At 48.7% G+C, this 11,884-nt stretch overlaps 1 protein-coding gene across 1 annotated transcript in view; it reads right to left on the minus strand.

Moving 5' to 3' along the window:
- ACACB (acetyl-CoA carboxylase beta) overlaps nucleotides 1–8,676 on the minus strand; it is a 3,851,763-nt gene extending 3,843,087 nt beyond the window's left edge. Inside the window, exon 1 of the mRNA XM_069619430.1 lies at nucleotides 8,497–8,676. The gene's annotated coding sequence lies outside the window, so the exon portion shown is untranslated. The remainder of the gene's footprint in view (nucleotides 1–8,496) is intronic.
- Nucleotides 8,677–11,884: the final 3,208 nt, after the last annotated feature.

Here is an 11,884-nt window from a genome sequence, read left to right on the forward strand (position 1 = left end):
AATTACCAAACCCCACCCCAGCATGACTTCAATGTAATAGGAAAGATTACATCTGTTCCTTGCACAACCATTTAGCCATAAACCACTATGGGCCTCATTACACGGATTGCGGTAAGGGAATAAGGATACCGGTAAGGGAATACCGGTATCGTTAAAAACCCTTCCCAATTACGACCCGGCCAACCGCAATTAGCGGCATCGCTAAGAACGTTGCCACTAATAGCGGCTAGTCGGCGGGCACGCGACCCCTCATCCCGTAAATAGCAGCATGCCGCTATTAGCACACCATCACAAGCCATGCAGACATGCTAATAGCGGCATGGAACAGCCCCAAAAAGCCCATACCGGCATGGTGTAAATACCAGCATCGCGAACCACCCGCTAAGAGAAATGAGCAGTGTTCCCAACCTGTTACAGGTGGACACAACCAGCACAGGTGGAGGCAATGGAGACTGTGGCAGCACAAAAGGAGCACACCACACCCCTTCCCACACCCCTTCCCACACCAAGATGGTTCCAATACTAGCAGCATTACATGGGCTGGAGGACATGATTGCATTGCAGCACCAACAACAACAGGCAGCACAGAGGAGACGTAGGAGGAGGAGGGCGAGACAGGCGCAGCAAGCCCCACCAGTGCACCTAGTAATACCACAGAGGCAGCCAGCAATCCCCAGGATCCGAGCCAGTCCATTCAACCTAACCCCTGAGCAGATACACACCCTGTACGGTCTGGACCGGGATACCATCACCAGCATCGTGGACATGATACATGACAACATTGTGAGCCTCATAGACATCCGAACTGCCATACCCCCTCTACTGAAGGTGGTAACTGTGCTCCACTTCCTGGCCACAGGCACCTACCAGCATACAGTAGGGCAGATGCATTGCATCTCACAACCAGTATTCTCACGCACGCTGACTCAGGTGCTCGATGCCCTCCTCAAGCACACAAGTAAACACATATCCCTGCCACGGACTACCCAGGAGATCTCCCACACCAAAGTTGGCTTCTATTCACTGGCAGGCATCCCAAGTTGCATCGGGGCCATCAACTGCACCCATGTGAAATTGGTGGTCCCACATTACAATGAAGCAGTCTACCGAAACAGAAAGCAATTCCACTCCATCAATGTCCAAATGGTATGTGACTCAAACAAGATAATCACACATTGTTGTGCCCGATATCCCGGATCAACCCATGATTCAATGGTCCTGCGGAACTCAACGATACCACGCTACATGAAGGGACAAGCCGACAACGTTTGTGGCTACTTGGTGAGTAGCAGGGCAAGCACATGGCAGTGTGATGTGGGTTGTGATTGGGGGGGGAGATGCATACTCCAACTGGGTGTGGACTGTCGTCTGTAGAACAAATGGACATACAGATGTAGGCCAATATCCACCAAGGCAGGCCACAATTGACCGGAAACAAAACATGCAATTTGAAGCAGCAAACATGGAAAACAATCCAAGATGCCAAACATGACACATCCATCCACATGCCCATTGCACATCATACCACACCCCATATGACACAAATCAGCAACATGGCACCAATATGCGATTAGAAAATTTGCGCTGTACAACATCACTACAGCTATGCGCCCTTGAGTGCATGCAAAGGGATCACCTCTAGCCATTGTACTGAAACACACCCACACCACTACTGAAGTGACGCTTAACAGCACATCGATTTCAGAATGGCAGTACACTAGCAGTGTGGTACCAATTTTGCCTGGGCCCAGGAACACTTAAGACCTGTCCACACCCAGGACATGTCAATTACTGGCGGAGGCATGCATGGTGCATGCCCACTTGCAGGGACTAGCTCACCTTCTCACATTGCAGTTACACAGATCGTCTCCATGCATGCTGGGATTCGTGGATGCCAATCACAATGCAAACTGGATTGGTGTGATATGTACAGGTTGCACATGAGGTGAACAGTAACAAGTCCCCATTGTTCCACCAATGCAGGTGATGCTGGCTATCCCCTGAAGAGGTGGCTCCTTACCCCTGTACAGAACCCACAGAACAGTACAATACAATCGTGCACATACCCGTACCCGCGTCGTGATTGAGCAGACATTTGGCCTCTTGAAGACACGGTTCCGGTGCCTAAGCATGTCGGGTGGGGCTCTCCTGTACGGCCATGAGCAGGTGGCCAAGATCACCATGTCATGTGTCATGCTGCACAATATGTGTATCAGACGGAATGTGCCACTGCCCCCTGATGTTGAAATGTAACCACCTGATGAGGATGATGACGGGGATGAGGAGGGAGGGGACGGACTGCAGGTCTTCAAGAGGCTATGCCCAGGAGGGACGCGATGTGCATCAGCATCTGATCAACCAAATATTCTGAATCGCATGGGTCAACTCTGTTGGTTGGATGTGGGTATTAGTGCACTGGTGTTTGTGGTGAAGCGCACAATGGGCCCTGTCCCCCAATAAAGTTCACATTCACAATGATGAAGTCCAAGCCTGTGTCTAAACTTGTCACCAGTGTAGTAAACATATTTTGAGAAGAAAAAGTGCATAGCCCCCAATATGCAACCACCCTTTCCCCCTCCCCACACAACACCCCCATGTGTGGCTTGCACAACATTGGTGTCCTGCTGCACATGTGCCAGCTAGATCCTGCTGGCCCTACTTCCCATGCCCATCACCACCATTAGGAGGTTGGGAGGGTGTTCGCCTCATGGTGCGCAAGGAGCGGCGGCGGGGGCTTGTCTGCCTTGAACTTGCAGAGGAGGAGGTGCCTGGTTGTTCCTGTGGTGGTGGTGGGTACTGTCGGTCCATTGCATCTGCTATGCAGGTGAGGACCTGCCTCAGTTGTGCCATCTCCTCACAGAGCCTGTTGGTGCAGGCTTCCATGCCCTCCCTCGACTACCTAGCATCCTCCCTGAACTCCTCCCTCAGACGAGCTGCCTCATCTACATGCTGGCCAACCAGAGCTGTAATATCCTCCTGGCGCTGCCTGATAGTGGCCAGGTCATGGCCACTGTGTCCAGCTCGTGGGGTGGCTGCTGCACCTTGGTGTATGTCTCGGCCATCAGGTGAGGGCAGCTGTGGGCTCCAGCACCCTGCCATGGTCTCGTCGCCAGACTTGCCATGGCTACTGGATCTTGGTGTTGGCCGTGAGCTTGCTTCTCGGGATCCTGGGGGGCTGGTGGTCTGCATTTGCATGGGCAAGTCACTGGTCTCCACGTCAGACAGCGGCGCAGTGGCTGCTGCCTCACCAGTCGAACTGGTGGCAGCAGAGAGTGGGCCCTCCGTGGGTGTTTCCTGTGTTGGGGGGATCACAGCAGTGGGTGCAGCAATTGTTGCAGCCGTAGCTTCAGGTCTTGGTGCAGTGGCTCTCTTGCTGTGTTTGCCCCTCTGCAGGTGCTCACTCTTCCCTGTGTCCCTTGATGTGGTGGCGATGTTCCCCGTTTCCTGTGCCCTGGCTTGTTTTTTGGCAGGGGGAGCCTGTGTCGCAGTGTCCTGCCCATCGCTGTCGGTCTGTGAGCCTGTGTGGGACAAAGAGGGGGATGGCATTGGTGATGGTTCAACGTGCTTCATGCAGATTTTGTTCATCATGCTGTTCTGTGTTTTGGGACTTCATTAGTGGGCATTCAGGTCATGGGGCTGTTGGGTGGGTCATCCATGCATGGGTCTGTGTGGCAAGTGTCTGTGGTGATGCGTGCATGTGTGTGTGTTGGGGTGTGACACTCACATGGGCAGGGCTGTGTGCATGTATGTTTGTGGCCACATCTATGGGGTGAGTCTGGGCTCACATTTGGGGGGTGCCTCACCTTTCACAGTGCATTGTTTCATGTGTACACTTCCCTCCATCTGATGTTGTGGGTGCACCACGCTCCATGTCCCCGACTCCCTCTATGGATTCTAAGCCAATCATGCTGGCGCAGGTCTCCTCCCACTCCCTGAGTTTGATGGGGGAATCAGCGCCACCTCCTGTGGCCATGGCCAGTTTACGATTTGCAGACAGTATGCTGCGGACCCGGAGGCGGAGATCGTCCCACCGCTTCCTGCAGTCTTTAACAGTGCGAGTGGTGGTGCCCACCGCACTGACTTTCTGGGCCACCTCTGCCAGATGGCCTTTTTTCTAATCAGGGTCTCACGCTGCATGTCAATCGCGAATACAACATCCACGTTTGCAGCAAGGGTCTCCGTCAGCATGATCAGCTCCTCATTTGTGAATTTCTCCTTGCGCTAGCGATCTGCTGTTGTCTTGATTGCCTTGGGCATTGTGAGGGGATCCTTGATGCTTTGGTATGGCACTGGTGTGGAAACAGGTCCTGGGGGCAGAGGATGGCAATGGATTGTGTTTTTAAAGATGGCCGCCGTGCTCTTTCCCGTTCCTGTGCGATGACGCTATTTCCGTTTCTGCAATTTTACGGTGACCGCTATTTGCGTGTTGCTGGAGGTCGGAAGTGCTATCAGCGCTTTCGCTGGTGCCGCTAAGGGTCTTTTTGGGGTCTTTAGCGGCATGGCGGTAGGGTCATTACCGGCATGGCGCTGTGCTCGTGTCCGCATACTCGTAATGGCACGCAATTAGCGGCCTCTTGCCAAGGCGGACACGTTAATAGCGCCATGCCGGTAAGGGCAGTATTTTACTGCGTTCCGTGTAATGAGGTCCTATGTCCTGTTTGATGGCTGACCCTCTACTGGATCCTATTATTCCTCTGTCAACCCCCCGAGTTCGCAAAACCAAAACTTCCGAGCTACTTGAAATTCATCGTGGAATGCTAGCTGCAAAGTCAGAATGAATTCACAAAACCCCACTACATGCAAATTTACATAAACTCCTTACTACACTCCTTTTAAATGTTCCTCGGTGTGCATGTCTTATAAATATTATTCCTTCTTTACCGCAGGATCTCAGGACAGGCCCCCCCCTTCGCATGTGCATTAAAGCCCCCTGCATCTCCCAGTTGCTTTGTACTTCAGAGCAATTTGTGTGTGAAGCGTGTTCATGTTACATTTGGCGGTTTTAAGATTTTGTCTTTCTACGCACGTGCAAATATACTATGTATCAGTTCTAAGCAAAAAGTAACACGGAAGGTAACATAGCTCATCCATACTTAACTACACTCGATACATATAAAATTGCAACATCACGCCCAGTTTTTCCCAGCCCCAGTCGTCAATATGGTGCGTGCAACATGAACCTCTCGTGCTTGTGGGGATCCTTCCTGACCACCCCAACAGTGTCATGCCTGCCCTGGAGGGACCGCGAGATGGAGTACGCTTGGGGAAAGAGATGCAGATTGGGAGCCGAGAAAGAAGGTGGTCGCTGTAAAGCTGGTCCGATGTGCAGGGACAGAGGTGAGCAGCAAGGAAGACGATCCTGGCCTCCCTGAAGTATGGCACATGTGGAGGAACCGTCCCACGGCGACAAGAAAGAAGCAGGCACAGCAGAGCTACCGTCACATGCAGATGAAAAAAGAAAGCAGTGGAAGCCCCACAAGAGTCGTCAGGCGCACAGGACGGCCAGAGACCATCACGGACCATAAAAAAGGGTACAATGATGGACAGGGAGAAGCCAGGCCCCTATAGAGTGGCAGAGACAACTTGAGGGAGCAAGTAAACAAAAGACACCACATGATTGGGTCTGAGACCCTGATGGATGACAAGAGACATTTAGAAAACTAAAACGAGATAGTAACACTTGGCAGAATAGGGAACCAAGTTTAGCAGTATACTGGCAAGAACCCGTAGTGTGAGTCTGGGACCCACACCCATATAAAATCAAGTATCTAGATTTCTCTTTATAGTCTCAGTACCCGACAAACTGGGGAAGTGAGGTGACTGCAGCCTGAGAAAGGCTGAGAAAGGGAGACATTCCTCATCTTCATCTGCTAGACTGCAAGGAAACCCTGAGAAATGTCTGGGGAAAGGAGCCATTCTCATATACTCCCTCCCCCCCAACTCAGTGAAGCTGGAAATACCAGCCTTACAGAAGTCAAAGAAAGGGGGACAACCCTTTTACTTATACACCTTGGGAAAATGCCACAGCCTGAAGAAAGGAGTCATTCTCCAAACAACACAGATCAAGAGGAGGGAGGCATACCTCTGAGGTCGGCCACACTGTGTTTGAATTATTGCTTTGCAATAACATAAGAGAAACCATAAAGAGAACTGTGAGAATAGTACAGAGGGACACAGAACTTGGCAGGCAAGTAAACCAGGTCTGTGTTTGGGACTAAGAGACCTGACAGAGAAGGAAGCCAGCTTGGTCAACCAGGGTCAAAGACCCATCGTAGTTTGGAGAAGCATCCAAACTCCTCTTCTTCGTTGCAATACCTGGTAGGAGGAAACCAGGACTGCCAACCAGTGCCAGGGACCCACCACAGCTTGGAGGAGCATCCAAGCCACTCCTCTTTGTTGCATTACCTCGTAGGTGGAATCCAGGTCTGCCAACCAGAGTTATGGACGCACCAAATTTTGGAGAAGCATTGAGACGCCTCTTCTTTGTCACAGTGCCTGGTGGAAAAGAACCAGGTCTGCCAACCAGGGTTGGGGACCCCAAAGACAGAAGAAGCCTGAGATGGGTCCATTGGGGAATGGAGACATTTCCCCACCAACTGTTGGACTGTGTTATAAGCCTGAACAAGGCTCGGGAACAGAACATTCCCCAGAAGTTGAGGAACTTATAAACCCAGAACAATCTTTTGTCCAGGGGAAGGGAGTTAATCCTCTGGGCTACGAAGACATCCATTTTATTTAGTTTAACTTAAGAGTGTGAGGGGCAGAGCTAGGATTCCGACATTGGACTTTTTGCTTTGGACATCCTGACCATGGCATTAGTTATTTTGGTTAAGGCAGGGAACCCCCTCTTAGAGTTAGGGCAAGATATGGTATTCTTTTCATTTTCTCACTTGAATAAATGTTTATGCCAACCACCATGACCACTCTGTATCAGAGTCTTACCTCTGCACCCTTACAATACACAAGTTCGAAAGTATCCCCATGAAAAACTGTCAAATTTAGTCCCCCAAGTGACAGGTTGACCTTTGACTTTGAGAGTGAAAAAAGCATGTATGGTCTGGTCCCAAGAACACTCCAAAAGACTTTCTGTACCCAAATGACTTGCCTATAGCTTTCGTAAACACTTTGCTTAGCTTTCACAAGATGCAAATAATGTTTTAATAATATCTTTGTGTGGCATTACTTTACTCAAACTAACACTATGTAAGCCTATTTTATCGTAGTTGTACTTTTTGTACTTGGTTATTTATAATGTGCTTAATACCCAGAGGTTTCTAAGTGCTGACCGGGGATCGAACCTGTGTTGCTCTGCATCGTCTTGCTTCCAAGGCAAGCACGTTGCACCTGAGCTATCCTCACGGCCCTATCATCATACACTATTACGCCCCTCCCCTGCAAGACTTTACCTTTACTTCTCAACCACAGCTACCACTAAGCGAGAAAAGGAACGTTTAAGGACTGTCAGCTTGCCTAAGTTTGGCGAATTACCCATACATTGAAAACACAAGGCTGGGAGACTCTTCCTACCACAAAGCAACCAGGATGATGAGATCCAGGCTCGCACTGGCCAAACTAAAAACACAAAATGCTGGTGTAGGCTGTTTTTTTTGGTCAAAGTGGGCCACTTTTTGGGCCAATGTGGGCCAGATTGATGAGTTACTTCATTATGTGGCTAATAGTTCTGACCAGTGTTGCTGAATAAATATTCTTTAAATTGCACAATTTGTATCACATTTTATCTAAAAAAACTCCCTGTTGGGTACTATTATTCAAACAGTGTCACAAAAGGAATGAATGGCCATTTGCAACTCTTTGGTGCCGGAGGCAATTTTTTTTGGCCCAGCACGACCTTGATTAGATCTCATTTCACTGTAAGAAAACAAACCACTATTAATATCGAAATAAGACGCTAATGTACCCATACTAACTTTGTGCACGCGTCACGTCGGTCAAATGACTAATACTAATCTGCATGAAAAAAGATATGCATGCTTGCTAAAGCTCGTTTTCTTTTAAAGACGTTCGGACGGCCTTTCAAAGTAGGCTTTAACGCACACACACGTTGGTTGCTCATGTGCACAGTCCTACGGTTTACACTGATTTATTGCATTAACTGGGATCTAACTAAGCAATACTGACCTGGTGCTGTGCACAATAACAGAAAAGAACATACAGAGTAAACACTGCCAGTTTGATCACACGTATATATGCAGAATGATTACTCGGAAATGTATATTATGGGGGAAGAACGGGGGCGACAAAGCCCTCAACAGATCTTAACATCAACAAATGCAGACAGGCATGTTTTCCTTTGGGATAACGAAAAAAGAAAAAAGGCGGTGACCGTATACTCAGAAAAAATATCAACATGCACGCCCAATCAATCATGTTATGTTAAGTAGCTGCACATCCTGGTCATTAGTTTGAAATATATTACCAGGTGCATGAAAAAGACAGTGAGCAATTGGGATCTCAAAGTAAAAACACATAAGCTACCTGCACACATTCAAGCATTGTATCCAGCGCAGATAAACCTGGTTTTCACTTAGATGCATGGCTCCTGTTACAGCAGGCTGTGCTCTCAGCTCATCCAGTTCCGTTAAGTGTAATCGGGCATATTTCGTCCTATAAAACCACATTCCTTGCTCGGCAGGCGCTGCACTGCTCTATGGGATGGTGACCTAAGAACACCATAACACCCAGGGCTATTTCGGTGCACTACAACTACGACAGCTGGGGAGGCCAATGTCTCCGACTGCTAGCCCCGCCCCACTGTGTCAATCCGGCCCAATGTTCCTTATTGAGATGTAGATTCCGTGCTTCCTTTTCAGTCAATGCCCGGGTAACGAGCGTCAGGGGCGTAGGAGACACATACAATCTGGGGGGAACAGGGGACACCTTGGGGACTTTGCTTTTTTTTAGCAGCCTTAAGGCACTAGGGAGTTGAAAACACATCCCACCTATCCATGCAGTATTTTTAAAAGACAGTATTAAGTGAAATAGTACTGCATGCAGTGTTTCTTATCAGCCTACGTCTGTTTTTCCAAAACGTGTAAAAATGGCTTTCATCCATCTAAAGGGGATGGAAATGCATTTTTACAGCAGCTTTTGTCTCCTGAAAAGAAATTGACAGAAGGTGGTTGCATCTTTGCTTGTGTAAAAAGCCACAGGTTGTATAATGTGCCTCCCATTTGTGAATATTGTGTGCATATTAGTACACTGCCTTGTGAACCCCCTTGCTTGCCTGGATTATTGCAATTGCACACGAAGGTGCAACAGGTTTTCATGAAAGGAATGTGCTAACCACTTCACTTGCCGAAGAAAACGATTTTTGGGAGCACAGCTCTAGTTTGTGGCAAAAATTAAGTGTACTTTTAAAATGAGGCCGTAATACCAGGGATTCACTTGCAGTATCCCAACTCTTAATGACGCAGTGTTTAATGCTGGGGATAAACGCACTTCTAACAAACCCAGACTGAGAGCCTCGATAGTTTCTCAGGTTCCTTTTGTATTGGTACAGCCCACATAAACTAGGCGTTCGCTTTCACTCAGTCATACATCATTTGCCCAGCCCAACAAAGACATATTCTGGGGAGGATACATGCCATCATATCCCCCCACTTAAAATTGTCGGGGGGATTTGTCCCCCCTGTCCCCTCATGTCGTACACCCATGTGCAGAGTAACGGAGCAGGCCAACATGATTTCATCTATTTCTTTTCATGAATTGGTTTTAACTCAATAGATGGCACGGTGCTCACATGGATATAACAAGTCGCTACAATGTTATGGTATGTTACTGCGCATTTGTATAGCGCCTTATTTACCACTGGTATGATCTCAAAGCTCTCTGGGTTGAACGCCCTTGGGGTCGTAGTTCAGGTCAGTTCAGGTCAGTAGAGAGCAGGGCAGCCGACTTATGAATTTCCGGGGGGGTGCCCAAATACAGGAAGTGACATCGCTGGCAGTTATATGACCGCAAATTGGCATGTAGTCGTCCACCTGGTGCAACGGCGCGCGGGGGCGGAGGGGGCGCGCGCAGCGCAGAACAGTGGAAACATTGGCTAGCATGCAATGCATGTACTAAAGTCAAGTAAGGAGATTTAAGCCATCTAGTTGCATTCCAGTAAGACATCACTGCTCCTACTCCACCGCTCTATAATCGTCCAGGTTGTAGTAGCCCTCCCTCAAAAGGCAGAGCAACACAACTAGGATGGGAGAATGAAATGCTTGCTAAACAGAAGATACAGCTGCAAGGTGGAGTACCACCACCACCACCAAAAAAAAGTTCCCAATTCAAGGGAAATGAGAAGTAAAGACGTTTCCCGATTAAAAACTAGCAAGCAAGACATGTGTGGTGCCATAGTTCAGTAAAACATCAACAATTCAAACTTACAATAGTGCTGCTGTAGATTGGCCAGCCACAAGTGACATTTGCTAAGATGTTACCTCTGGGTAACCAGATAGAGTTAGGGATGTAGCTTAATCTTAAACCTTTCAGTGGACACATCAGATATTCTGCTGAAGTATAATGCAATCCTCGCTGAAGTATAATGCAATCAAGTGTGGTTTCAGACTTGGGGGGAAGAGTGTTAACTGCTTTTAACATTTTAGTTTACCAGAAATTCTGGTAAAGTAGTGTACAATGTTAAAAAGCAGTTACCCAGGCTCACCCTGCACCCAAGTGATGTTTGGGACTGATGGAAGCACTCGCGTCTAAATGTTGTAGCCATGGTTGTCTCCATGTTTTAAAAACTCCCACTTTCCTGGTTTTCAACATTCATTTGAAACACCCCTTATTCAAAAAATGAAGGAGTCAGTAAAAAAGTACACCCCACTTATGCTTAATAATGTCTTACCTTCCAAGAAACGAGCATACACCTCATTTGTCAGGGACTGCTATTAGAGGCAAGGCAAGAGTGCTATCACTAGGCAAGGTTAGGTGCTTGCGTATATGTTGGAAATGTTAGAGCTGCAAAATGCTTTTTTTAACACCCCCACACTACTGCCTTGCCTGGTGATAGCACTGGTCCTGTTGTTAGTTACTGTCTGCAGTAAGGCTGGCTGCAGCAGAAGACCAGGTGGCGCAGTGAAGGTTGGGACTTTGGGCCGGGTCAGAGTCACAATGGGTGAATTGGCATGGTGGCAGCGCTGGCACCTGTGCAATGTGCATTAGCACGCCACCAAGCACCACAAGTGCCCCCTTGACATATCCGATTGTCAACTCAATGGTATGAATGCTGCAGTGCAGTGCGACAACCACGACGCAGGAGTCAGGACAGGAGAGGAGGACCCCTGGACCGAGGTGCCGTGCCGACTACACTGCAAACCAACCAAGTAAGTAGATGTACCAGTGCGCAAACCCACATTAAACGTGCTTACTTACTTGCAGAACACACATGCTGAAAAACTGCATTGAAGGGCTATGTGGCGGCTCAAGAATGGGTTCCACATCAAGCCCCAAGCAGACTATTCAAATCAACAAAGCCAGAGACTGTCATGATGCCTACCCCCGGGGATCCAGACCAGATCCAGCAACCCCGGAAGCAGGCATCAAGTTATTTTGGGCAAGCCCAAAAACCCCTGCTAGGGGCTGTTTGGGTGTGGTCCTGGCGCCGATGGCACCAGGCTCATATGGAGAGTCAGTCCTGGCGCCATAGGCGCCAGGCTCATAGAGTAGAACTTACCTAATGCAGACCATGCTGCAAGCTTACCTGATGCAGACCATGCTGCAAGAGCTCCAAGCCAAATGAGGCTTGGAAGGGACTATTTTACCTAGGGACTATTTTTTACTCTGGCGGGGCGGGGGAGGAATACTTACCTGGGACTACTTTGGAGGCTATTTAAACCACGCCCAAAGAGCAGCACATGCTTCGTGTTATTCT

Source organism: Ambystoma mexicanum, chromosome 10, assembly GCF_040938575.1.
Source record: "Ambystoma mexicanum isolate Mex_15411 chromosome 10, UKY_AmexF1_1, whole genome shotgun sequence".
In the NCBI taxonomy this organism is placed as follows: Eukaryota; Metazoa; Chordata; class Amphibia; order Caudata; family Ambystomatidae; genus Ambystoma; species Ambystoma mexicanum.